This window comes from Hippopotamus amphibius, chromosome 9 (assembly GCF_030028045.1).
Source record: "Hippopotamus amphibius kiboko isolate mHipAmp2 chromosome 9, mHipAmp2.hap2, whole genome shotgun sequence".
NCBI classification, from domain to species: domain Eukaryota; kingdom Metazoa; phylum Chordata; class Mammalia; order Artiodactyla; family Hippopotamidae; genus Hippopotamus; species Hippopotamus amphibius.
The window spans coordinates 83425242-83452266 of record NC_080194.1 but is presented as its reverse complement, the minus strand read 5'-3'; the positions used below and the strand labels follow the sequence as shown (position 1 = coordinate 83452266).

General features: G+C 51.6%; 1 protein-coding gene across 2 annotated transcripts in view; it reads left to right on the top strand.

The window, feature by feature from the left end:
* Positions 1-27025, top strand: part of PKNOX2 (PBX/knotted 1 homeobox 2) — a 256121-nt gene that overhangs the window by 145537 nt on the left and 83559 nt on the right. Inside the window, exons 3-4 of one of the 2 annotated variants that reach the window (XM_057695959.1) lie at positions 15638-15744; positions 16352-16424. The gene's annotated coding sequence lies outside the window, so the exon portion shown is untranslated. The remainder of the gene's footprint in view (positions 1-15637; positions 15745-16351; positions 16425-27025) is intronic. The other variant, XM_057695958.1, reaches the window with a different exon arrangement.

The following is a 27025-nucleotide window of genomic DNA, read 5'->3' as shown; positions in this document are numbered from 1 at the left end:
GAATAAACAGTCATGTCGGGGAGAATTGAAGGGCCTCAACGTGCACTTTGAGAATTTGGGGTTCATGTGAGAGGCAGCTCCTCGGGAACCTCCAGAGAGAGGCATTTGAGGGACTTCAGATGATCTTGGGAAAAATGGAGGGGTGGTGTCCTCTGTGACATCACTTGTGGATCTGGGTGTGGGCCCGGCTCTGGGTCCTGGGCTGCAGCAGATGGCCTGGGACCTGGGGGTGGGAGGGGAGTGGGGACCCTGGCTCAGAAGTCCATCTGCATTGTAATAGCGAGAGAGGCACAGAGCTGGCGTCCAGATGGCCCACCGATGTCTCTTCCTGAGCACATGCTGCGTCTCTGCAGGCTTTTGCCCCTCTTTTGTGCCCTGCATGTCTGGGGCCAAATGAGCAGGTCCATCACTGACCTGGAGTCAGCAGGGAGGGGAGAGGGGTTGTTGCAGAAGGCCCTGGCATCTGGGACAGTGAAGGAAGTGATGCTGGGAGGCTCCCCTTCTCAAGGGCCATCACGGAAAGCCTCACCTTCCATCCCTGAGCTGGGAACCAGCCTGGACCAGAAGGCAGAGGTTTCCTCATGGGGATGCGCCTTGGTCCCCCAGCCCAGCCCTGACTGAGGGCCTGGGATGGAACAGACGGACGGACACAGGCTTATCCCCGATGAGCAGCCTCTCAGAAGGGAAAAGCAGAATATTCACTTTGGCTGGGCAGGGGCAGTGGAGGAGGGGATCCTGGTGCAGTGAGAGAGCCCCAGGCCACCTGGGCATGCACTCACTGACCCTCCGTGTGGCGCGGAGTCTTACCCCTCTGGTCAGCCCTCTGACCAAGGTGCTGGACAGGTCACCTCGGAGTCCTGTCCAGCCCTCTGTTCTACCACAGTGTGTGGAGGTGGAGGGGAGAGGGTGTGAGTGGGCTGCAGTTTTCCTTGGGCTGAAACCTGCTCAGAGACCAGAGACTCTGTCTTCTCAACTGAGCGGCTCTCCGCAGCCCTCCTCGTCCCACCTCCTCCCTCCTCTCCTCCCTGGGAGGATGGATTGAGGCAGTGTGGAGAAATCCGAATAACTAATCAGAGTCCTCATTAACCCCCTGCTGGGATGCTCAAACATTCACTTTGCTGTTTGTGAAGCAGAAAAAAAAAACCCTCTCCCTACATTAAAATTGATGCGTTATTAATCCCTGTGCTCCCGACCTGGGGGCCCACGCGCCCCATCCTGCCTGAGGCCCAGCGGCTCGGTCGCTACCTGGGCCACTTGCACTTTCTATTATTTATTGGCCCAGCGCAGAGAGGCCTCTCTTCACAGGTTGGGCTTGGTGCCAGCTCAGAGGCAGCTGCTTTGTTTTCCCCCTGGTCAGGCTGGGCCCCACCCCAGGGTGTAGATGCTGCCGTGAAGCGGCTTGGATGGGTGGGTGAGTGAACGGTGATGTGGACGCATCTTTTTCTGACCTGAGAGGGCACGATGAGCCACTCCACTGGTCAGGTGAGCCAGCCCAGGGAGTGGGCAGCCTCTTAGTCCAGTGGTGGGCTGGGCTGTGGAGGCCTGAGTGTTTGTCTGGCCCTTTCTGTACATCTGGGCCCACAGTGCCCCGTGGCCTCCCTGGCGCTACCCCACACCGGGCCTGAAAGCTGTTCTCTGGACCTCCACCCTGGCAGACAGCACACACTGCACACCCTCCACGTTGGAGCAGGAACCCACAAATATGCATCATGTGCTGGACCCTGGACCAGGAGGGGGGTGTAAAGGAGGGGGTCTAAAGCCACTCCAGGCACAGGCCCTACCCTCAGGGAGACTGCCCTGCAGTGGGGCCAACATGCCCACACACACAAAGGATCCTGGTGCAGGGAGGGCGGGAGGGAGGAGGAGACCTGGGCAGTGGAAAAGGCTCCTCTGGGTTCTCTGAGCCTAAGATGCTGTGGAGGAGGCCCTCATTCCTTCCATCTGCTTGGTACTGGCTCAGCCCTCTTATTGGCTGCTGACCTGCCATCAGGGTCTGTCCACACCTCTTGCCTGTCTTGACCTATGAACTCACAGCCAGTCCAGCCCTGTGTAAACTCCATTTTGTGGCCTTCTGTATAATAGGTCCCTAAAGACAGCTTTGTGAGAAGGAGGAGGAAGAGCTGAAAGTGGAGGATGAGAAGAGAGAGGAATTTAACCCCCAGCCCATATTTCCAACCACTTTAATTTAGCTGTTAATTTAGCTATTAGACATTGAGCTGTAGCCAGAGGTCACCTTCCTGATCGTTGACTCGGGTTGGTGAGGGTGATCCTTCAAGCAGTATCCGTGAGTGCTGCTGTGTGCTAGGGATTCCAGGTGAGCCACGTAGACCTGGGTCCCTGCCCACATGGAGCTTACAGCCTAGTGGAGAAAACAGGCATTACCCAAATCATCACAAATGAATATATAATGATAAACTAAGTTAAGTGCTCAACTTGAATCCTGAGATGCAGTGTGCAAAGGAGGCCTCCCTCGTCTGAGAGGTCAGTGTCACTCTCCTGAGGAAGCAGCTGCAACCGAGATGTGAAAGTGAAGCAGGAAAGAGCATCTTCCAGGAAGATGGGAAGGCTGTGCCAAGCCCCTGTGATGGGAAGAAGCATGTTCTGTTAGAGGGACCAAAGGCCTGGGTGGCTGGAAGGCCAAGAGGCAACTAGATGAAGCAGAAGAGCTGAGCAGGGCCAGACCACACCTGACCTTCTAGGCCAACATCTTGATCTCAAGAAAAATGGGAAGCCAATAACTGTTTGAAACCAGGGAGAAAAGGGTAAGGGGTTAGAATGGAATTTCCACTTCAAAGGGGTCTCCTGGCTGTTTCGTAGAGAACAGATGGCAAGGATCTGTATGTTAAGTGGGTCATCTTAGTCCCTTACTGTGTGTTTACTGTCTCCCACTTTGGTGAGCCGAAGTCTATAGAACGTGCTGGAGCTTTATGAAGGGAGACGTATATCTAAATTCTGATCGTCCTGGCTCAGCTCAGAACCCGCTAAAATAAACTGTCACCCTTGAAGTGGCACGCCTCGTTTTTCTAACTCGCAGAGACTCAGGCAGTTATGCCTACTCTGACCGTTGCAAGCCCCCCTGAGAGGTGTCCAGAGGGAAACAGCTGAGTGGATGGATTGACAGAGCTGGGAGGAACAGGGTCGGGGGCTGCAGAGGAGCAGGGAGAAGGAGGCGGGACTTCTAGGGGGTGCCAGGCACCATCCTGGCTCTGGTGCTGGGCGTGCGAGCACAATGACAGGGCACAAGCGTGCAGCCTCCACACGCTGCAAGTGCCTGCTCTCCATTTGGCTAATGGTTCCTCTGTCTCTGTTATTCCAGCTGCTGCTCCTACAGAAACTGCTTTTGTTTAGGATGGAGCCCTTTCTCTTTCATTTCAATGAACATTAATTGGTCTTAGCCTAGGGATGTCCCTGGTGGTCCATTGAGTAAGACTCCAGGCTCCCAATGCAGGGGGCCCGGGTTCGATCCCTGATTGGGGAACTAGATCCTGCATGCATGCCTCAACTGAGTCTGCATGCTGCAACTAAGAGTCTACATGCCGCAACAACGATCCCATGTGCTGCAACTAAGACCTGGCACAGGGTTAAAAAAAATTGGTCTTAGCTTATAGATAAGAATACTCTGAGGGTCAAAACCCCCACACTGTCCTTGTCCTGGAGCATCCTGCCTTCTGTAATTGGTCCGTAGGCAGCAGAATGAATGAAGCACCAAGTGCAGGGCCACCGACAGCCCGGTTTGCCTGGGACGGTCTCAGCTGAAGCCTGTAGTGTCTGTGTAATTACTAATCGTGCTCTCTTCCCCTCTCAGAATTGTTTGGGTTTGGGTGGTACGTTATGTGGTCACCCTAACAATGGCCATGACTATAGAGAAGTGCGAGCCTTTCTTTGCAGGAATTCAGGAGACATCGCAGGCTGAATAATGTGACACCTGAGCCCTTGAAGAATGAGAGGTATTCCAGCTGCTGGAGCAGGGAAGTGGAGCATCTCGGTGCCAGAGAGCAGAGCCAGCGCAGGCCTAGTGGCGGGCGTGAGGAGGGTCGGTGCAGGAGAGGATGAGCACAGCTTGCCTGCAGCCTAGACCGGCTCAGCAAACTTTTTATGGGACGTTTCCGGTGGTAAACATTTCAGGTTTTATGCTGTGTTGCGGCTACGCAACCCTGCTGCTGTGGAGCAAAGCAGCCACAGGCCAGAGTGAAGGAAGGGCGGCGCCGCCGGCACCGATAAAACTTTATTTACAAAAGCAGGCGGCCTCAGGATCTGGCCCGGGTGTCATTTGGCAGCCCCTGACCTAGAGGTCGTGAAGGAGCGTTATGAAACATAGGCCTGGAAAGTTCGCTAGGGGCCAGATCATGAGAGGTCTCAGATAGCTGACTTATTTATGTTGATAATAACAGTGTTTTTGAACACAGGCGTGACTCGCCTAAGGTCCTAGGGTTTGGAGAGCCCTGGAGAGAAGCAGGGCCCGGCGCCTCCTTTGGAGGGAGGTCTTTGGCGCTGGGGCGCTGATGTGCCTGGACGCTGGCCGCCTTCTGTAGACCCTTCCCTTTTGTTCTGGACACACGCCCCTCCCCTCCCACTCCCTATTCTCGTGGGCAGACACTGTGACAAGATGCTACCCTCTCCTTTCCCAGGGAGCGACGGCAGTTAGAGACCACGCTCCCCTCCTCTTCCAACTGTGCAGGGCTGCTGGTCAGGGTCTCCTCCCCGCAGGGCTCAGGGGCTGCCCAGCAGCTCTGCCCACAGAGCTCCCGATGAACGGACTCTCGTGGCTTCACGGTGTAATTATCGCGGCGGAGCCCTGGCTGCAGAGCTGGGAGGGGGAGCAGTCAGCCATCTGCCACCACCCATGTGCTCCCCAAGCCCCCCTTTCCCGTGAATATCCCTACAGAACAACTGGAGATCTCCCACACTGCAGAAGGTCCAGCTTCCCCAGAGTCCCAGAGAGGAAGGGTGGTTAGGTTCTCCTGGTCTTGTCTTGCTTCAGGGTCCTGCTGGGGAGCAAACCCTGCTCCCCTTCCTCCTTCCGTCATCAGCCTGCAGCCTCTTCGCCCTCCTGCACAGCGCTCCCCACTGTGGGTGGGGCCCTTCTCTTTCTCATAACAAAACTGCTGCGTGGGTACATTTTTACTGATGTGGGGGCTAGGCCTGCCAGGCTCACTCACCCTAGGCATAACATTTAAGGGGGGGTGCCCCAAAACTCAGCAATTAAGAGACAATATATTTTTGAGAAATAATATTTTAATGCAATATTTTTTAGCCATCAAAATTTTTAATGACAAAAAAGCATGGTAAGCAAAACGTCAAAATTTCAAACATGGTGGGATCAGTATTACTGATTCTTCCTTTCGCATTGAATTCTTTTTTTTAATTAATTAATTAATTAATTTATTTATTTATTTTTGGCTGCATTGGGTCTTCATTGCAGTGCCCGGGCTTCTCATTGCCATGGCTTCTCTTGTTGCAGAGCACGGGCTCTAGGCACACGGGCTTCAGTAGTTGTAGCTCACGGGCTCTAGAGCACGGACTCGGTAGTTATGGCTCATGGGCTTAGTTGCTCCGCGGCATGTGGGATCTCCCTGGACCAGGGATCGAATCCGTCTCCCCTGCATTGACAGGCGGATTCTTAACCGCTGCACCACCAGGGAAATCCTCACATTGAATTCTGATGTGCCTAGGCTGAGAACAGTGAGGGGTCCTGTTTTCATCCACATTACGGAGGTTTTTGCCACTGGTCCCAGCCCCAGGAGATGCCAGAGGAGGGTTTGGCTCTAAGGCAGGGGGCAGTTAAACTTAACATAGGAGATAACAAGATAAAGTCTTCAAATCCCTCTCCTATCCCCACAGAAGGAATTTCTCACTGTCCATTTTCTCCTGCACAGTCTGACCTGCCACCCTTTTACCTGCTCTCTCAACCAATACCTTCTTTCCTTTCCCTTCTGCTCTGAGTTTTATGCTCCTCCATCTTCGTAAGACTCTGGCCTAGGTTCACCAGGAGGTTAGTAGAGGCAATCTCAGCTCCTCACACTCCACTCCCTTTCATTTACCTTTCCTCCTTTGCCTGTATTATCTGACCCTGTATGTTTTCCCTGTGATCTTGTTATTGTATGTCCATCGCTCCCATCTCCACCCAGACCAGAATGTAATCCCCATGAATGCTGAGATTTTTATCTTTTTTGTTAACAATTGGGATCAGTTCCTGGCACAAAGCAGACACTCAATAAACATTTGCTGAACAAGTGAATAACAGCGGAGTTCCCTTTTCTTTCATCTTTCCCCTCCCAGAGTAGGCCTGGCCTCCTCTTTAAAAGCCAGAAGACATTAAATCTTTTTCCTAAATGAAAGAACATCTGCCCTGGGCCTCCACCCGAAGCCATGCAAAAAAGGCAGCAGAAACTTTGAAATCACAGTTATTATTATACTTAGCAAGTTCAACCTAGGCAATAGAAACAAATATTTTCCAGAGCAAACGTCAGGGTTTCCAAGGTATGGTGTATATATTTTTTTCCCTTTTAATAGGGAGTAATGTCCAAGGGAAGATTTGAATTTCATGTAATCTGAATGAATACTGATTCTTTTTGTGACCTTGGCCAAGATACTTTGTCTCAGTTTTGATTATTCCATCTATAAAATGGGTATACTGGTTCCAGTACTACCAACTCACAAAGTTACTGTCAAGCTCAAGCAAAATGTTCATGGCTGTGGCTGGACATGTCTTGGGATGTCATGCGAACATGGAGGTGTGCGAAGTCTCATTAGCACCTGGCCAAGGCAGAGCCAGGGGTCTCCTGATGAGACCATCCAGTCCTAACTTCTTACTTTACAGATGGAGAAAGTAAGGTGGTGATGGTTACTCCCTGTGCTCATGCAGGAGGGCTGTGGATAGAAGCCAGGTGTCCTGGCTCCTGGTGCGGTTCCTGGCCTCTCTGAGTTTCTCAGTCGCCAGTCCCACAAGAACAGGGATCCTGGGAGCTGCTCTCAGCCCAGGTCAAAATCACCATGGCTGGAGGGGAATTCCTGACTTTCAGGTATCCTTTCGAATCCCAACCCTTCACAATCAGCCTAAGGAGGGAGATATTTTAAGTAAAATCTCTTTCCCATCCCTGCCATATCTGAGATTCATTTCTGAGAGGCACCGGAGTGAGAATTGTACGGACTTTTCATTTCCCGGCCTTGTTCTGGTTCCTTTGCCATCCCTTAGGCGCTGGTTATGACTGAAGCCTCTGCGAGGCAGGCGCTGTGAATCCAGAGTGGGGACTTGTGCCTGGGGCACAGGTCATCCAGTTGGCAGCCTCTCCAGACGCAGTGTGGTCATTGCAGGAGGGAACAGCGCCCTGCGAAGGGCAGGGAGGCACGGAGAGATTAATTTCTTCAATGTCATGCTTCCTGTGCCTTCCTTAATGACTGAAATCTACATGTGTGGGGAAAGTTGCAATTTCCCCTGGAAGACACAGAGGGGAAGTCACAGCCATCAGACTGCTTTGCAAGTGGGTGTGTCCACAGGGCTCTGAATTGACCCCACTAGCAATCAAAAGGTTGCTAGTGTTTTATAGGGTGTGTGGCCATGGTTATGACCGTGAACTGGAATTTATGCCTTTGCATATCTGTGACAGTGTCTCTGGGATTATGTGTGTGTGTGTGTGTGTGTTGTCATCCCTTCTATCTTTGTGATCATGTGTAAATCAATGTGTGTTTCTTTAAAAAAAATTATTTCTCATTTCCTGCATAAATTACTCCATGTAAAAGGCCATCCGGAGCTCAGTTCCTAGCATCCTTTTTCAATAAAGCAATATTATCACAGCCTAGTCCCAAAACTGGTCCCAGGAGAGGCTTTTCCTAGATTCTTTGTCAAACGAAATGTCACCGACTCACCAAATGATGAGAAGAAGAATTCTTGTTTGTTCCTCCAGTGAGGCAGAGCAGACGCAGCTCAGCCTCGTTGCATCCTCTCCCTGGCTGGGCAGGCAGGTGGGCCGCTGGGCAGTGGTGCCAAGGAGGCCGCCCTTGGACTCTGCCCTTTCACTTTGCCCCTTAACCAGCTTTGTGACTTTGGGCAAGTCACTTTTGAACCTCAGTTCCCCCTTTTAAAAGTAGGACTAGGGACTTCCCTGGTGATCCAGTGGCTGGGACTCCACCCTTCCCCTGCAGTGGGCATGGGTTCAGTCCCTGGTGGGGGAACTAAGATCCCCCATGCCGCACGGTATGGCCAAAAAGTAAAAAAAATAAATTAAATTAAAAAGTAGGATTAATAATACCTCCTTTATAAGATCATTACAAGGATTAAATAATAAAGTGGGCAACATGATTCTTTGTAAGGGATATTTGCATGTTGTGTGTCATACATTCCACATATCCTCTGCTGAACAGATACATTTATTTACGCCTTTATTCAACCAATATTCATTGAACACCTAATATGTACAAAATATACATTAGACTCTAAAAACATTCAGTTTAGGATGGTATGATCTAGTGGGGCAGGCAAAGAGATGATCACAATTTTGCAGGATAAGTGCTAAGAAAATTGTGCATAGGATGCTCTAAGCTGCTAGAACCACCCTGTGGCAGCCGAGTGAAGGATGGGGTAGCCTCAGGGAGACTGATTAGGAGGCTGTCGCTGAGCTGAGATGTGGCAGAGGAGATGGAGCGGAAGAAAATGTAGCTCGATCTACCTGGGGGCAAAAAAGAATGATTAACTTGTATCATGACCTTCTCCTGCTTCTGGATTGGGAAGGCGGTCCTAGAACCCAGGGTCAGGTGAGGGAGAGGGGGCTTCGAGGCTGGAGGGTCTAACTGCTGGGGAAAGGAATGGCGAGGAGCAGCAGGAGAAGGACTGAGCCCGGCTGAGGGGAGAGGAGGGGAGGAGACAGGAAGGGCCTTGCAGAGATTTTCAAAGGGCTTCTGATGGGGCAAATGCTTCTCCAAGAAAGTCAATCCTGCTGGAAAAGTTAAGCGACCTCTTTAAATTTGGGGCTGGTCTTAGTTAAGTTTAAAAGGACACTTGCTTTCCATGATGGATTCCCTACCACCAGGCTCTAACTTGTGTCCGGTCATATTCTGCCCAGATCTCTTGGCTGCTCTTGGCCTTCCTGCTCATCTGTTCACTCCCTCATTAATAAACACACGTTGAGCCTGATGCTAGGCTAGAGCTGGAAGCATAAAGGCGAGGATCTCATTGCTCAGGAAGCTCAGAGCTGAGTGGGAGGGACACCAATAGGGATACATAATAATAATTTGGTGAGATACAGTCTGCAGTTCATGGCTAAGGACTTTGGGCTTTATCTTACAAGAGATATGGTCCCAGTTATCAGGGGAGCGGAAAGGAGGCAGTGACTTGCCTTGTGGCGGGTAGCGTAGCATTGAGAAAAAACTTTGCAGAGCTGAATCTTGAAAGATGAGTATGATTTCTGCCAAACAAGAGTTAAACAAACTCTTATTACTGTCATTGTCTTAACAATGATAGTCACCATTTATTACAGGCTTTGTCTATATCAGTGCTGAGTCCTTTACTATCTGCTGAGCACATCATATGTCTCATGTAATGCCACTAAATCCCAATAAAAACCCTGTGAGTTGGGTGGTCACACAGCTAGGAAGAGGAGGATATAGGACTTGAATCCAGGTTGTCTGACTTCAAAGTTTTTCCCGCTATATTACATCTCCCACATTCACTTACTAATATTAGTGTAAGAGGCATGAGAAATAACCCCTGATTTGGTCAGTTCTTTCAATTCAGAGACATATTGACGTGTAGAGAATTGTAATGCCTTTAACAATGAGTAATAATGACTAAATAGGCAAAGTCTAGCTGACCTGGTTAACCATTGGTCAATTTAGTATTTTCCAGCAGTGGTTGCACTTCGTGTGACAAGAATGGTCCTGTTGATGGTCTACGTGGGCACAGCACTGACCTAGGTATACGTGGGAGGCCTAAGAGAATCTGAAGACACCAGTCTTGTCCTCAAACACTTATGATGCCATCGAGGAGATTTAGACTAACACGGAAAGCAGAAGTTCACAAAATTGAGTAAGATTCAGGGCCAATCATAGGATGGGGGAGAATGAATTTGACTTCATTCAGCTGCAGAAGTTCAGAGAAAAGTAGGACTTGAGGGTTGGCTAGGACCTGGGTAGCGGAGAGGAAGGGGGGGCACGAGGCCCTCCAGAGGGGTGTGATGGCCTGAGCAAGGGGGCAGCGGGCCCAGACACGGCATGTGCTCAGTTGTGGGACAGGGCAGCCTGGCACAGCAGGAGAAAACGCTCAGGTTTGAAAGACCAGGGGATTAGGTAAGAGAGGTAGGTTAAGGCTGATTATGAAGGACAAGAAAGGAGGCTAAGAAATGTGGATTTTGTCTTCATAGGCCTTGACAAGTCATTACAGTCTTTTGAGCAGGGGAGAAACAGTATAAACAAGCTTGCAAACTATTTTAGCCTCCAAAGAGGCCCTCTCTTCCCAGAGGATTAGAACCTGGTCTCTTTGAGATGGGCCTCGTAGCTCTGGTGGAATCTGAGGCTTTTGCTGGGACGATTGAGTTCCATAGCTGATCAAGAGCAGTCAGAGAACACATCGTCAGGTCCGGCCTCTTGTTTGCAGACAGCAATGTCGAAGGTTGATGATGAAGTCGATGGACCAGGATTCAGAGGTGAAGGGTTTTCTGCAACATCACAGAGCAAACTTGTGGCCGAGCAGGAACCCATCACCCCAGCAGGGTGGTGGAAGGAGGCTGTTTCCTTGGAGAAATGCCCAAGGGTCCTGATAGGCAAACCACACATCCATTGCTGCACTTATGCAGGAATAGGCCCTAGGAGGGTCTCCAGAGTGAGGATGGACTCTCTCAAGGCACTTGGGCCATTGAGGACAAAGACGTCGGTGTTTTTTGCTCCTGGGATGGATACCAAGGTGGGACAACTCCCCCAAAGTGGACAGGGAGCAGGCCTTTGGTTTGGGCTTCTGGCCAGAGATTCCAGAGGCTCAGTCCTCAGTACTGTCCTGTTCCTCTGCAAAGTGCAAGTCAGGCTGACTAAACAGGCAAAGGTGTTCTCCGGGGAAGCCTGCCCATCTGTCAGTGGTCAGTGGGTGCCCCAGTAAAATGACCTTGAGGAGGCAGGGAGGGGCCTGATCGGAGCTGAAGAGCAGAGGTGGGGACCCTGCATTTCTTGGTGATCTTGTGGGGACAAAGGAACTTTACCTTCAGGATGAAGGGCCTGCTTTTTCCTTTTGTCCCTGAAGCATCTGGGCCATCGATCAATCACACAGGGCCTGTGTCTTCCCGTCCATCTCCCTCTCTGTCTCTCTGTCTGCCTCCCTGCCTGTCCAGCTGCCTGTTAATTGGGCCCCAGCCCAGCCTGAGGGCAGCAGCGTCGCGGGCTGCCTGCCAGCCTCTATATGGTGACAGAACGGAGGGGGCTGGGTTTTCTCTGGCAAGATCTAAAAAGGCGCACTCAGGACCCTCCTTGGGGCCAGGTGGGTGTGAGTGTAGGGGAGGCGGCCGTGACCGTGGGCAAGTCTCCCTGTCGCCCGGCCCAGACTGTCTTTCATTCTCCTCAGAGCTTTCTGTCCTGTGAGCTGCCCTCGTTACGCTCAGAGGAATAGCTGGCAGGGACAGAAAGAGATTACAGGCTGTATTTCTGCCTTGAAGGTTTCTCCAGGCTGGTGGGAACCAGGCAGTCGTCAGTTCTGAGAAAGGGGAAATCTGTGTATATTGTAGCCCTGAAGTGGTGCCCTGCGCGGAGCACTCTGGTGTCGCTGGGGATGTCCTTCCTCTCTCGACTGTGTAATTGTTAGTCCCTAGGTGGGGCAGGGGTCGGCTTCTCTTCCCTAAACTGGTGTGATTCCTCTCGGAGGGGCTCCTCCAGGCCTCAGTGCCTTAGGGGTGGGGGAGGAGGCAGAGGTACAGCTGGAGCAGAAACAGACAGGCAAGCAGATGCGGCAGCCGGACACGGGGAGGGAGCTCCGGCCCCCCAGCCCCAGAGAGGACATAGTTAGAAGGAGGGGCTGCAGGACACACCCGGCGGGCAGGGCTGCCTCTTTCTACAACCCTGACCTGGGCCCTGTCCCCTGCCCCTGGTGCCGTGGCTTCGGCAGCGGAGGGGTGGTGAGGCCAACAGCCAGAAGCAGCGCGTCCGCACATGACAGGGTACAGTTATGTCCTTATCATTAGACCGTGAGCACCTCAAAGGCAGAGAGAGCTTGCGTGTGTGTGTGTGCACGTATGTGTGTTTCATCTTTGCATGCCCAAGCCCTAACACATGGTAGGTTTTTAATACATGGAGTCTAAATTGAAGCAATTTGCACCTGCCCATAAGAAGGGAGGAGGGAATAGTAAAAAGCTACCCAAGAAAAGAGCCGGCCTCTGCCAAAATACGTCTCAGACACCTGGGACACGAGGCTCAACAGAACCCCTAGGAGTGGCCCACCCAACAGCTCAGGGCACATCACCTCTGCCTTGTCCTTTGGGAAGCCCTACATTGACTTAGCACTTATGCTGCAGCCTCTCCCTTTGGATTGGTAAGAAATATAAGAGCAAAGAGAAGTGAGGAGGTTGGACGAGCAAAATGTCTGGAGTCAGAAGACATGCCACTGGTTGGCTGTTTTCTTAGGCAAGTCCGTCGCTTGACTTTCCTAAGCCTCATTATCCACCTCGATAAAATGGGATCACGCACCTGGCAGGGAAAACGGCATCTCTCATAAACTGCAGATGCGATGTAAATCGGTGTGACCTTCTGCAAGTAATTTGTTAAAATTCTTTAAAATGAAAATGCCTTTGGATTTGGCAACTCCACATCTAGAAACTTATCCTAAGACAATGATCTAGTCTGGAGCAAAACTCAGCTATGAGAATGGACATTGTTTGTTTATAATAGCAAAAACTGGAAATAATCTAAACAACAAATAATAGACATTTGTAACTGTAGTACACCCATAAATGGAATGCCACAGTCACTAAGATTATAGTGTACATTTCCCTTATATGCAAAGGTATTTATGGTATGTTGCTAAATATAAAAGGCTGCTTCCGGAACAAACAGTATGTGTAGTATGATACTGTTTTGCAGAAAGAAGCGTTTTGCTCTACATATTGACTGTGATAATCTTTGTATGGTATGATCACAACTAACTTAAAAATTTCTGGGAATTCCCTGGTGGTCCAGGAGTTAGGACTCGATGCTTTCACTGCCAGGGTCCGGGTTCAACTGCTGATCAGGGAACTAAGATCCTGCAAGCCATGGGGCATGACCAAAAAAAAAATTTTTCTCCCTCTTCTTTATTTTGTGCAATAAGCATATATTATTTGGTAAAGGTAATAAAAATTAAATTATAACATTGGAATACCGCCCTCTAAAGATTGTTTTAAGAGTTAAAGAAGATATTATGTATGAAAGTACTTTGTAAACTAAAAAATTATGCAGACATAAGACAGGGTCTGTGCCCACGAGGAACCTCCAGTTTGAAAAGAAACAAGAGATATGTAAGAAAACTATAGCATGAAACAGAATGTGGAGAGAGCTTTCAGGGGATGACAAACAGCATGTTACTTGGAAACACAGAGGAGGTAAAAGTACATCTGGTTGTAAAGGAAAAAGCCAGAATGTTCGAGTTGAACATTAAAGAATGGTGAGGGTCCTGTCTGGTAGAAATGTAGAATTGTGGCAGTGAGAGCGGTGGGAAGTTGTGAGGCAGGTTTGGAGAATGGAAAGGGTTGCGTTTGGATGGAGGGAAGAGAGCCTGTGGGTAAAGGGTAGAAGCTAAGCCCAGAAGGCATTTAGGGCGGTGCGGGGCCAGACTGAACACCTCTAGGTGCCTATGAGGAAGGAGTCACTGAAAATTCTGGGGTAGAGGTGACACAGCTGTGTACCCATCCCGGGCAGTGTCTGGCATGCACCAGCCCTGGACGGATGCAGGGTGAAGCTGGCTGCCGGGGAAGCTCAGTCCAGGGGCGGCTAACAAGCTGGAGGGGCTTGGCCTGCATGGCCAGGGATGAGGGCCCTCTCTAGGTGTGTCCCTGGGAGTGGAAAGGAGGGAGACCATCTTCTGCCTGGACTGGAAAGGGATGGGAAGTGGGGGAGTGATGGGGGAGGGGACATGAGGTGGGGCTCAGGGAGGAAGGAAGCAGACTTGTCCCCTAGGTTTGCTGCCTGGGGGGCCAGAGAACTGGGAGTTGCTTACAGAAGTCACAGTCGAGGCCAGTGGAGAAGGAGCAGACTGGGGCGGGAGTACTTGGTGCTCACAGCATCCTCTTCGGGCAATGGACGGGGGGCCTGAGCCTCCTGCCACTTTGAATGTGTCTCGTATCCATCGTCTCCTCTTGGGAGGAACCTGGGCCCCGGGTGGGAAGGGGGTTTTGTTTCAACCCGGAGAGATTTTGTTAATGGACATTCGTTAACCACCCTGCCTGCTCCTGGAGCTCCTCTCAGCTCATCCCATCTCTCAGCTCCCCTACTTCCTCTGCCCTGCAGCTGGGAATTCATAGACCCCTCAGGATCCCGGATACTGTGTCTCTGCCACCCTCACCTCCCAGCAGTGTGTGCGTGGGCGCAGACACACACACAGACGCACACACACACCCCGGAAGGGAAGCGGGAAAGTCTTGTTCAGGCACATGTCTCAATTTCCATTTCCCGCTGTAGCTCCCAGCCTGGCCACTGTTTAGCTCCTCCTGTTGTCATGTCACTAGTTAATTACATTCTTTACTGAGGTGCAAATGTGTTTTTACAGGGAGACTAAGGTGGTGTTAACTAGGAAGGAGTTGTGAATGTTAAAGATGCATTTACCTCTGGTTGTAGGGCTGGGACCCTTGGCTGGAGGTGCTCCCTGAGGCTGCCCTGAAAATGCAGCCCCGGTAGAGCAGTCCCCCTCCACCTCCATCCCAGCCCCCTGCCACCGTGGCCCCCAAAACAGCCTCATAGGAGTCAAATGAGCAACTCAATCCACTAAGAGAAATTGATGTGCTTGGGAAGTGTCAGGCCAGGCCTTATATGAGTGCTGACCACCAACCTCATTTCTGGGCACCTTGGTCCATTTCAAATATTGAGAAACAAAATTAATCCACTTTAATCTAAAAATAAATGGATAAGTCGTGTAATGGAATCCCCCTTTAGGCTAAGGCCGTCCTTGCCTGCTTTGGGTCCACTGCCCTCCTGACTTCCTCCCTGCTGCCCACAGGCACCCTCCGCCACCCCATCAGTGTCCAGCCCCCAGCCAAAGCCTCCCCCACACCCCGGGAAAGCATCTGAAACTCATCCGCACATCTGAGCAGGCGACAACTGCTGCCCTTTCTCTGAGTTTCCTACACTTTAAAGCAAGAAGCCAACGGTGGCTCCCCAGGACACAGAATCACTCAGGGACCTGCCCGCCCTTGGGGGAGAGGGTGCTGCCTCTGCACCCGGTGCCCCGAGACCAGACGGGTGACCTCAGGCCTCTCCCCGCAGAGAAGAGGGCTGGGCTCTAACAGGGCTCAGGTGGGTCTGAGCAGCCAGCGAGGAGAGGGGCTTGAATGGTCGTGCCGTAGGAGGTCTGTGGAATGCACGGAGTGTGTCCTTTACCGCTGGCCTGGGAGGAGGGGGCCATGGAGCAGGGTCCCCTCGCTCCCTGCACCTTGCCTCAAGCCTTCCCTCCTGAACGCTGCTCTGCCCTTTCTCGCAGGTGCGCTGGCTCCAGCCAACAGGAAGCATTGCTGGCCCAGCTGGAAGTAAGAAGAAGGAGTGAGTCTCCTGAGGGCCATCCCAGAGGCCGCCGGGATCACCCGAACAGTAAGAAATGCTTCTCCATCCTTTAACACATAGTTAAACCCTCCAGGCAGATTACCTTTTCTTCTGAGAACTTCGAGAACAAGCCCATAACGTCAGCCGACACTTAGCACATACGACCTCAGAAAGCACAGCACTGGGTTGTGTCTCCTCAGCTCCTGGCGGCCGGGGCCAGGGCCATGCCGCGTCCCTGTGTACCTCTCTTTTCTTCTGCGTATTCTGTGAACAACAAACTGTTGTTGCTACAGATGGCTGGGCCGTCGCTTACACCCATGATGGTGATAACACTTGTGCAACCCTCTGGACCAAGCGTTGTCACCAAGGGGTGTTTGTGGAAAACTCAGTTCCTGGACTTTAGACCAAGAATCTGCACCCCAAGTGTTTTCGATGAACACAGAGGAAACTGCCTCCCAGGTGTGTGTGATGAACTATGAGAAATAGTTCCTTAGAGTGTATAAAGCATTTTGAATAGAGAATCTCACCTAATCCTCTTATCAGATAGGGTTTTTTAAATCCCCTTAAGTAACTTCATGATCTCATAGACCTAAGTATCAGCATAGGCAGGGATTTAGAAATTCAGGTATCCAAAACAAGCCTTTTTTCTTTCCAGTATGCCAGGATAAGGGCTGCATCTGTTATGGGGAGATGAGGCCCCAACTCCAAAGGACGCTGCCTGGGATTTTGTAAGTTTCCCTGATGTCTTAGGGCCGCCATGACCTTCTAGTTCCGCAGTCTTCGTTTCAGGGGGCAGTAATCCTTGCCAGATTCCTCACAAAAGCTGGTTTCTCTCCAGAAGAGGAGAGGAAGAGAGGCAGGTAGTTAGAAAAGCCACAGATATTGAAGTGGACCACACATCTGACAGTGGCAGAACTAGCCAGGCATGGCCGTGTGCTTCCGGTGCCCTCTGGCTGTTTGGGGAACTCTCTTTTAGGTGTGTTATGGGGTGGGGCGCAAGCTGGGACTCCTAGAGATGAAAGCCAGGGAAAGGGCATATCCCAGGAGTCAGGGCTTCCCCCTGAGTGTGGGTTGAGTGATGCCATTTGGGGGACAATCTTTTCAACAATCTTCAGAGCCTGTGCGCATGGTGACGTGGAAAGGAATTCACTGCAGACAGTGGCTGTGGTGAGGGCTTGGAGGCGATGGGGGATGGTAAAAGAAAGAAGGAGGGCAAGGGTTAGGGATTCCTCTTGAATAAGCGTGGACGGGTATTGCCCACATCCAGTGACTTCTCTGGGCCTGGCGAGTGAATGAGCTTCCTCCTGCAGAAGTGCCTATTCCAGAGGCAGTTTGATAGGCAGAGTCTTATTTCTCTCCAGGCTGATGCCACGGACGCTGGAGTCTGAACAGGCCAGACAATGCCTAGGAGAATGGAGGTGCCCCCGGCCCTCCCTACATGAAGGAGAATACATAGAATATGGGGAAGGATGGACGTGAATTGAGGGACTGCTAAGTCGTGCTGTGGGTTGTGTGTTTCCATGGAATGCAAGGCTTCTATGGATGAGATAGAGGCAACCTCAAGTATCACCATGACCTTCCCCCTCACTCCATCACACACACACACACACACACACACACACACACACACTGACCACTTAGCCAACTTGCCAAGGCAGTGCCAGTCTGGTCTGCTCTGGGGACTCAATACAGTTGACACTGTTGCTTGGGTGGGTGCAGTCGGCAAGGACGATTTTTGCAGCTAATGCTGGAAGTGTGGCAATCAAGGAGCCGCCAGCTGTCTCACTTAAATTCTTAGCTCTCTCGCTCTCTTTTTTTAAAATCATTTTGCTTACATAATCCACCCCCTTTTTATTTTCTAATTCTCTCCTTGCAAAGCTGGCACCAGAGGGGAAGGGCTGGGGTGGAGGGGGTAGCAATTGCACATCAGTTTGGGGAGCATTTACATTTTGCAATTACAATTCAAAAATAAGCCTCGTTAATGATCTCCACGTGTCAACGACAGCCCCTGACTGACACACATACTCTCCTGGGCCTGCCCGCCTCCCCCTGAAGTCAGAGGCTCAGTGGAGGCGGAGGTACCTAGGGAGATGTGGGGGAGCAGGGGCAGCATCGGGGGGCAGGTAAGAGCGATGAGGTGCCCTTGGGGTTGGCGGAGGGCAGGTACAGAGCTGAGCACCAGACACCGAGGATTGCGGCTTCCAGTTCCTCTCCTCTGCCCTGTGCTTGTGCTCCGTCCCAGCCCATCTCTCTCCACACCCCATAGGGCAGGCTGGATGTCCTCAGAGGCAATGTCAGGGCTCAGAGCTGGGAGAAAGGGAGCCCCAATCCTGTTCTCATCTGAAGTGGGCATTTTCAGGGTCTTGTTGGGACAGTAAAATCCTAGACTCCCAGAGCCAGCGATGTGCCTGGATATGCATGGATTGGGTAGCGGGGCTGCGTCCCTACACAGAGTTCCAGAAGGGAAGAGGATTCGCTGTATCCCGGTTTGGGAAAGACACTTCTCATATCAACTGGCTACCGCGCGTTCGCTGGCACCCTCTCATTCCTTGAGCAGGGACTTTAGAACAGGCCAGCCCAGACTCAGATTCTAGCTCTGCCATTTGTTGGCCGTGGGATTTGCGGCAAGTTACATGACTTAAGTTTTCTAACCATCACTGTCTTGGTGTAACTGGGATAATCACGTTTACTCACAGGGCTTGTGTGAGGATGAAACGCCGTAACTACCCGACGGTACTTCACGCAAACCTGGCACGTGGTGGACACTCAGTAAACAGCTCTGCTCCCAGCCCCTGCCCAGCCTGCTCCCTCCTGCCCGTAGTGAAGTTGCTTCTTGCCAGCTTCCATGGACACCAAGCAAGGTCCGGTCCAAGCCATCAGCTCCCTGAACAGCTCCTGAAGTGGACCCCAGCCCTGCACACCCCCGCCATCTCCCCGTGGGCTTCTCTGCGGGACCTGGGCGTCAGGCCTCTGCTCCAGCCTCCAGCATCTCCAGCCTCTGGCTGGTAGCAAGCCCAGCTCTCCCTCTTCTGGGCATTAAGTCAAGGGAGCAGACGTCCATCAGGCCCCACATATGTTCTTTATCTGTTAGTGAGGGAGATGGACCAGAGCTTTGTGAGGTGCCTTTTAGCTTCGGCATCTGTAATTCTCAGATTTTCCTTCCCCTCTTCGCTCCCCCCCACTGGTTACTTATGTATGAAGCTTTCATCTCCTGGGCGGCTTCATCCGGGCCAATCTCTGGGGTTTTGTTTGTTTGTTTGTTTGGTTTTTGCTGTGATGGGTCTTCGTTGCAGTGCACAGGCTTCCCGGACCAGGGATTGAGCCCATGTCCCCTGCACTGGCAGGTGGATTCTTAACCACTGCGCCACCACGGAAGTCCCAGTCCCTCTTTTTTAATGTATGTGTTTATTTATGGACTCTCTGCTGTGGAAGTTGGGGAAATGAGCACACGTTCTCCTTCCAATTTGTATTAGTTTGATCAAACTATATTTGATATCTATTTTTAGTCTTTAGTGTTATATATAAAACAGTGTGTATATATTTTACAGTATTGATACATAGTGTTATACTATTTAGTATAATCATCTATGTACTATATTTATGTTAAGATTTAAAAGATTTATATTCCGTTAAATAACTGTGGTTACTTCCTCATTCTGACGCTAGGTTGATTATAAGGTGGAAATGTTATTCATACACGGAACCAAATCATGTGATTTGACCACAGAAAAGGGGATAGAATCCTGTCATCACCACTTGGCCATTGCCTGGAATCTCCCGGGCCCCCAGGTTAACGCCTGCCCCTCATTCCCTCCAGCTGCCTTCTCTCCTGTTGGGCTGCTGCTCTGTCTTGTCCTCTGTTGTCTTCTTCCTCCAACTTCTTCGTTTTGCTGGAATACCACCTCTAATTATTTTTATATTAATGGGAGGGAAGTAAACTCTAAGTCCTCACGTGTCCAAAACGAACTTTATCTTGTCTTCGAACTTGACCGATAGAGCTCAGATCAGGTCCCACGTTCAACACCTTTTTTTCGTAGATCTTGAAGGTGCCGCTCCACCACCTTCTTATTTCCAGTCTTGCAGTGAGAATCTACTTTTAGCTTTCTTTTCTTTTTAAAGTTCTGAAATTTCGCTACTCTGTGCTGAGGCTTGAGATTTTGTTTGCTCCTTTTTTATTTCTCTTACTCAGCCCTTGGGTCCCTTTAAATCTGAAATCACCTATCTCGCTTCATTTCATATCTTTATTGACTCCACTCAGTTGTCTCTATTTTCTCCATCTGGAACGTCCACTGCCCAGCTCAGAGCCCGGTACATATTAGGTGCTCAGTAAATGACTATTGGGTTCTGGTTAGGATCCCGGGTCAATTTGCTGTGTGGACTTGGACGGGATCTCTCCTCTGTCCAGGGCAGCAGTCAGACCATGACTACTCTGCCAGCCCTGTGGCAGTCTTCTCTGGACAGTCTGGAGCCTTGGGTCCAACACTGCTCCTGGGCTTGGGGAAGAAGCTAAGAGTGGGCAGTGAGGGGAAAGCCGAGGTCAAGCTGTAGGGCAGGCATGGTGGCCAGCCTCCCAAAACAGACAGTTCCCCCAAACCTCAAATCTCTTCAGCATCCCCTGAATGTTGTCCCCCTTTGGCACCTCTCCTTGACCTTCCCGATCATTCCTACATGGGCCTTCTTCCCTCTTCATCTCCCCCTGCCCATCTCCCCTACTCACCACACTGTCTCAGCTCACATGCACACACAGCTCCTGTTCTGTGAAATAATCCCTCACCATGGCAAGGGCCTCATTAGGCGAGATCCTTTTTTTCACTTTTATGAATTCCAGAACAAAGAGACAGCAGACTTCTCTTCCCAGTGCAGCAGAGCAGTTGCTCTGACCTGAGACAGCCGGGCCCTAAAAAAGAGATTAGAGAGGACTCTGCCTCAGCCTGAGGCCACCTGTGCCCTTGGAGAAGCATCTTGGACAATTCCCATTGAATCTTCCTTCCCTCCCCAGAGATGGGCTATGGGAGCAGATGCCTCACATCTCCCCTGCCTGCCCAAATCAATCTACTCTGGATAGCATCTCTCGATCTGGGAGTCAAGATGCTTCATTCCTTCTCCTTGAACGGGCCAGACACTGGAAAACCCAGATCAACAAGCACTCATATCCCAGAAGGTCATTCTCTGTTCTAAGTTGGAACATCCTAATTGGTCCCCCAGGGCCATAGTCCACGGTATAAAACTGTCTCCTCCTCCCCCACCCGCCCCATCCTTGTCCTGCCGTGAGAAGTAGGGTCTGTCTTACTGGCACAAGTAGAGGCACAATCTTGAACTTCAAGTCCACAAAGATTCTGTACTGAAGGCAGGACTCTTTCCACTGAGATCACAATTATCGGGAATGAGTTGTCATTGCAAAGGGCAGAATTAAGGTTTGATGTGAGTTATCAGTTTCAGACAAGCTGCTAGTATTCAAAGATTCTGCTGCTAATATGAAACACTTCTTCTTGGTTGAGTGCAGTGGAAAGGGCCAGCATATGACTAAAGTTTTCCCTGTTAGAAACCCGAGAACTACAGACCCCTTTCCAAGGCTGGAGGTTGAAGGGGATGGAGCTTGACAGGGGACAGCCAGGAGCCAGTGGGAGGCAGAACACAGCTCTGGTCCTCTGCACTTTTGTTTAATTGCTTCCTGCTTCGGAGGCTGTGGGTAATAACCCCACTGTTGGTCTGCAAAGATGTCTTCGCTGGTCGCCCCTTCAGGATGCTGCCTGGAACTTCTCTGGGCTAAGAGAGGAAGGAGGCAACTCTGATAAAGAAGGGTTGCAGGAAGGGGGCAGGAGGATAAAGCCAGGACCCAGCGAGATATGACAGGACGGGATGCTCCCTAAGGATGGGGTGCCCCCAACCTGGAAAAAAGCCAGTACTGCTCAATTGGACAGGCTTTCCAAAGATAGAGCCAGGTGCCTGTTAGCCTATGAGTCATGGCATATTTCCCTCCAGAACAGGAACTTCTTTGCAGCTGTGGGTGGTCCCTGGAAAACCATGGGTGGGGCAGGGAGAGAAGGCCAAGCATGCATCCTTCCACCCCACCCCTCCCACCTGGACCCGCAGCACAGGGAGTAGACACTGCCTGAATCCCAGCCAGTGTGAGTCAGAGCCCTGGCCCCGAGCTGCCTGTGGGGTGTGGGGTGAGGGCACAGGCAGCCCCCATCTCCACCCGGCACCAGCTCCCAGGGTTCTGCTTCCAGCTGAGACACTTGATCAAATTCCCCATTATACATCGCCTTTTACATGCAGTCTTCACCCATGTATTCCATCATTTCATATTCATTCCCAAATTTTGTGCTTCCCCTTCATGATTGAACCCACAGTTCAGTGAGTCCACGATGGAGGCTCAGACCTGCCTCTCTCACGCTGATGGAAGCATCTCTGTCTTGGTTGCATTGCGTTTATGAGGCCCTGACTTCTTATCGCTGCTATCAGCACTTTGTTTTCCATCTTCCACTCATTTTTATGCAATAAGAGCAAATGTAATACAGTATTTAAAGACATTTGTACACACCCTGCTGTCCGAAGAAGACAGGGCTGACAGAAATGAACTGTTGCTGTTTTAAGAGTCCCCACCATCCACAGGCATAAAGCGTGTGCCTGTTAGTGAGGTACAAAAGCCCAAATTTGGCAAACAGGGGACACTCAGGTGTATCAATACAATATGACTCTTGGAAATTTGGGGCCTGTGGAAGTGAAAGACGGGGACTTCCCTGGTGGCACAGTGGTTGGGACTCCATGCTCCCAGTGCAGGGGGTGGCCCGGGTTTGATCCCTAGTCGAGGGGTCGGATCCCACATGCATGGCAACTGCGAGTTTGCATGCCACAGCTGAGGAGCCCGTGGGCTGCAGCTAGGGAGCCTGCCTGCTGAGACTGGGACCCGGTACAACCAAATAAATAAATAAATAAATATTTTTTTAAAAAAGGTGAAGGGCAGCCCATGTTAGGTGTCCTGACTGCAGACAGTAGCATTTCCATAGTCAGATTTGTTTTTCTCCTGCTCTGTTTCCAGGGCTCTGTTCCTCCACCAACGTTCCCCGCCTCCACCCCAAGACCTCTAGGTTAAACGATCAGACTCTGAAACCACGCCATCTGTCACATTTGGAAACTCTCAACCTCTCCAAGCCTCAGTGTTCGCATCCTTGAAAGGGGACAAACATCACACCCAGGCCATATGGTTGTTGAGAAAAATAAACAAGGTTATCTGTGCAAGAAGCTTAGCATAATGCCTGGTGCATGGAGAGGACTCAGTAAATGGCAGCTGTTAATAATTCTGGGTTATCATCTCGCCTTCGGCAAAATTGGCTCCAGGGAAACAAACTCATTCTCACTGAGGTGTAAATGATTGCTGGGACTTAAAGATTTATCCTTTCCAGATTTGTTTGTTTGTTGGATATTTTAACAGTAAACCAAAGAAATTAAGTTGTAATTGTATATATATCCAGGCTCCGTGAGGAGGTAGACCTTGTAAAATCACATTGCACAGACTTTTATCCCCCAGAAGGAAATGCAAGGCAAAGCCATGATCTTGTCTGCTGGGGAGCACAGGGTTCAATGGGTACGATGGGACCTGGGTGGGAAGTGGTCTTCCCTAAGGTAGAAACACACATAGCACTCAATCATGCTACCTGCCCTCCTTCTGACAGATAGCAGGGCTCCCAGTAAGAGGATGGTCCTGGAGGGGGAAGTGAAGGAAGGCTTCATGGAAGAATAGGCTTTTGAGCAAAGTTTTGATGAAGGAAAGAGCGTGGTAGTGTAATCTAGAGGACCTTGCCAGCAGAGAAGTCCAGCAAAAGGCGTGGAGGAAACATTCCTCAGGAGGTAGACAGGGGCTGTCTGCTCACCTGGGGTTGGGTGGCAATGCCCGGAGATGGACTCACTGCCCAGCATCACCACCTTTCAGTGGCAGCCGTCCCCCCCCCCCACCCCCCGGCCCGGGGCTGCCTTTCTGACAGATGAGGAACGTGGAGCCAGTGTACCTGCTCTTGTTCCAAACGGCAGTGAGAACCGAGGGTTGAAACAGCCTGGCTGGCGTCCTTTCCTCCCACAAGCTGACCTTGTTGTTGTGGACTCTACCTGGCCCCCCTTCCTTTTTCTCACGAGCTCACCTGCGTCCCCACAAAGACCCAGGAGGGGAGGACAGCTGTTGGCTGAGTCAGGAAGTATCAGGAATGAGTGGCTTTTCAATGATAAACCGAGCCCAAAAGGCCACTTGCTTTCATAGCCCTCATTCTTGACCTTTTTTTTTATTTCTGGAGGCAATTTTAAAAAATGGAACCAGATATCATCCCGCCAGAGGACGTGATGCAATCCTCCTCAGAGAGAAAAGGGGCCTGGCTGACCCTCTTAGCATCCTCTGCTTCCAGGAGAATCTGGAAGCATCATGGGTGACACACCCAACAGGCGCCAGGGGCCCTCACCTCTGCGGACTCCCCCCGAACAAGACCCCTCCCTGCCCAGCCCTTCAAGGCCCCTCACTTCTCCTGCTCTCCTTCCTCTTCCCACCTCCCAGGGAGTGCCAGCCTCCCAGGCGACTGCCTCTGAGAAGTGAGAGATTGATGGGAGGGGGCAGGCAGGTAGGGCAGCAGAAACAGAAGCTCTCCTTCCATCTGGGGTCCCCAGTGTCTGAGCTGTTGGTCTGTCTCTATTGAGTTGTGAGCCTCAGGGGCCCAGCCCGTGTTGTTTTCTCAGCTCTGTTCCTGAGCAGCGGCTGCTGTCAGCTCTCAAAAAATAATAATAAACCTGGGAATCAGGTGTGTCGAGGGGGATTTCAGTCCCTGGGTTCATTTTTGGATTTGTTTCTCTGCGTGTGTGTGCAGACAAGGAGCACGTGATGAGGCCCTGGGGGAGCAGGCCGGGACTCCCAGCTGCCCTGGCAACCCACCCCAGCCGCTCCCACGGAAGAGCTGCAGGGCCCTCCTCTGCCCTAGACCACTAGGGCTGCCTGGATGTTTGAAAGAGAAGAAGAATAATTGAATGAAAGGCCTCAAGCTCTCTGCTTTCTCTGTTCCTCCCCACCTCTCCCACTCATGCTGTTTAGACAGAGATGAAGGGAGCGGGAGATGAAAAAGAGAGGGCAGAATCCCATCTCTAGCTTTGAGAGTTGCCTGAGGGACGGGCGGGAACCTGGTCACGGGCCTGGAGAGAGGCTTCAGTGACTGGAGCCCGGGATGGCCTCCGGACCCCCATTCCTGGGATGCAGTGACAGCAGGGGGGTTCCTGGAAAGGGAAAATGTGTTCTGAGTCGAGCATCACTGGCAAAAGCAGGACCCAGTTTTGGTCGAGTGTGAAATTTAGGACCAGAACGACGGTGCCTCTGGGGCAGAGCAGCACCTGTTTTAAGGCAGATTGGAGGTGACCATTGGAGGTCACTGCTGCCATCCCCCTGCCTCCCGGCAGGAGAAGGTGCAAACCACTTCTCTGTGAGAAGAATGCAGGGCTGTGCCTACCCTTAGAGCTAGCATGGTTTTCCCCTCCCTTTCTGTTTTTTTGTTTTATTGTGTTTAAAGGAACCAAAGGGGTAAAAATTGCCAAGTTGTAAAGTGCTTAAAGAGGAGATGAGAATCTTCATCAAAATGCTAAAAGCTGGAGGGGAGAGTAATGTGGAAACTCTTGCCTGCTATTTATGGGATTGATTCTCAGATCAGGAAGAAGCAAGCAGTTGGATGAAAGGAATTATTGTTAAGCTCCTCCGTAGGAAGATCTAATGGACAATTGCCGCTATCAGGGGGAATTAAATTGCTGTTTCAGTTTGTAAAATATATCAGCAGCTTTTTGAAGCCAGAAAAGGTGTGACAGCCAAGGCAGGGAGGAAAGCGGGGTGGGGGGGACTCTGTCACTTTCTGGTCCTGGTGTGAGAAGCAGGAGCAGGCAGGAGAGATGCTGGGCCCAGAGGGAGAGCTGCTCTCCTAACTCTGACCCCGGTCCCTTGTTTTTTTGAAGCCAAAATGAAAACTAGGTGAACTGGAGGAGAGAAAGCTGTATCCCTGACTCTGGGCCCTGATGTGCCGGGAGCCCCCATGAATCAGAGGCAGTGGGGCAGGAGGGGGCTTCTCCCTGGGAAACCTGGTCAGGGGTGAGGAGGGTGGCTGGCCCCGCCCACACCCAGGGACGGTCACCACAAAGCCCCTCCCCCACTATACTGCGGACACTGTAGGATCCAGGGTGGATTATAACCCCCTTCCTCCCAGAACTGGGTCTCCCAGCAAGCTCCAGCTCATCCCCAGGCTGGGGTCCGTGAGCACATAAATGACCCATTGACCCGGCCCCAGGGGGACACATTGTCATTCCAGATAAAGAGCAAAGAGCAAGATGGCCTTGGGGGTGGGGACAAGGGAGGAGGGGGAGGCCCTTGGAATGAGGACCACAGGCTGTGGAGGGGGCCTCACTGCTGGGACGGTTCACATGCAGCTCCTCCCCCTTCCAGACCACAGGGCGGTTAAGGGCTGAAGGAGGAGAGAGGTGGGGAGAGAGGGCGCGTTCCCGTCTCACAGGGAGGCAGGAGCCGGCAGAGCAGGTCAGACTCATGCTGGCCCCCGTGGGCCCCTCGCCCCCTGGAGACCAGCACCATCACGCGAGGGCGTGACCTGGCACCACCTCCCAAGTGGGCCTCCCGGAAAGGTGGCGAAGGACAATCAGAGCAGAGGGCAGCGGGTGGCCAAGGGGCCTGGGTTGCCTGCTGTCTTGGTTGTCCTCTCTGCTGCTTCTCAAGTCAGCTGGGAATTATTTCCCACTGAGAGATCCAAGAAGGAACCAGAGGGGCACCAGGGAAGCGGCCCTTCTGGCTGGAACGTTCTGCCAGGACTTGGGCTCTGCGCCCGGCGCACTGGCCCCTGCGACCCGGTAATGGGGGACGTGTGACGTCTTAGCTGGCCAGCCTTCAGCACAGTGAGTGAGCCAGGGATCTGATCTGGAGTGTAAATCCTGCTCAGCTCCTCCCCACCGTCCTTCCTCCAGTGTAGACACAATTACCCTCCTGGCTCCCACACCCCTACTCTGAGCCTGATCCTATCAGACTAGAGGATTCTATTTGCCCCCCAGCACCCTGAGGTCAGAGAGATGGGAGAAGCAGCATCCACTAGGCCACTGCGTTCCCGTCACCTCAGGCCCTAAGCGTCTGCCCACCTCCCAGAGCACCTGGGGTGAACACACGCAGGTCCAGCGCTTGCTGTGCTGTGAGGGGGCGGCTCCTGGGCGCTGGCCCTTTCCCATTATTCTGCAGGGACCCTTCACTTCTCCCTCACTTTGCAATACTTCCACCAGACCTCCTCACATTTTGCAGCTTTCCAACCACAGGTGT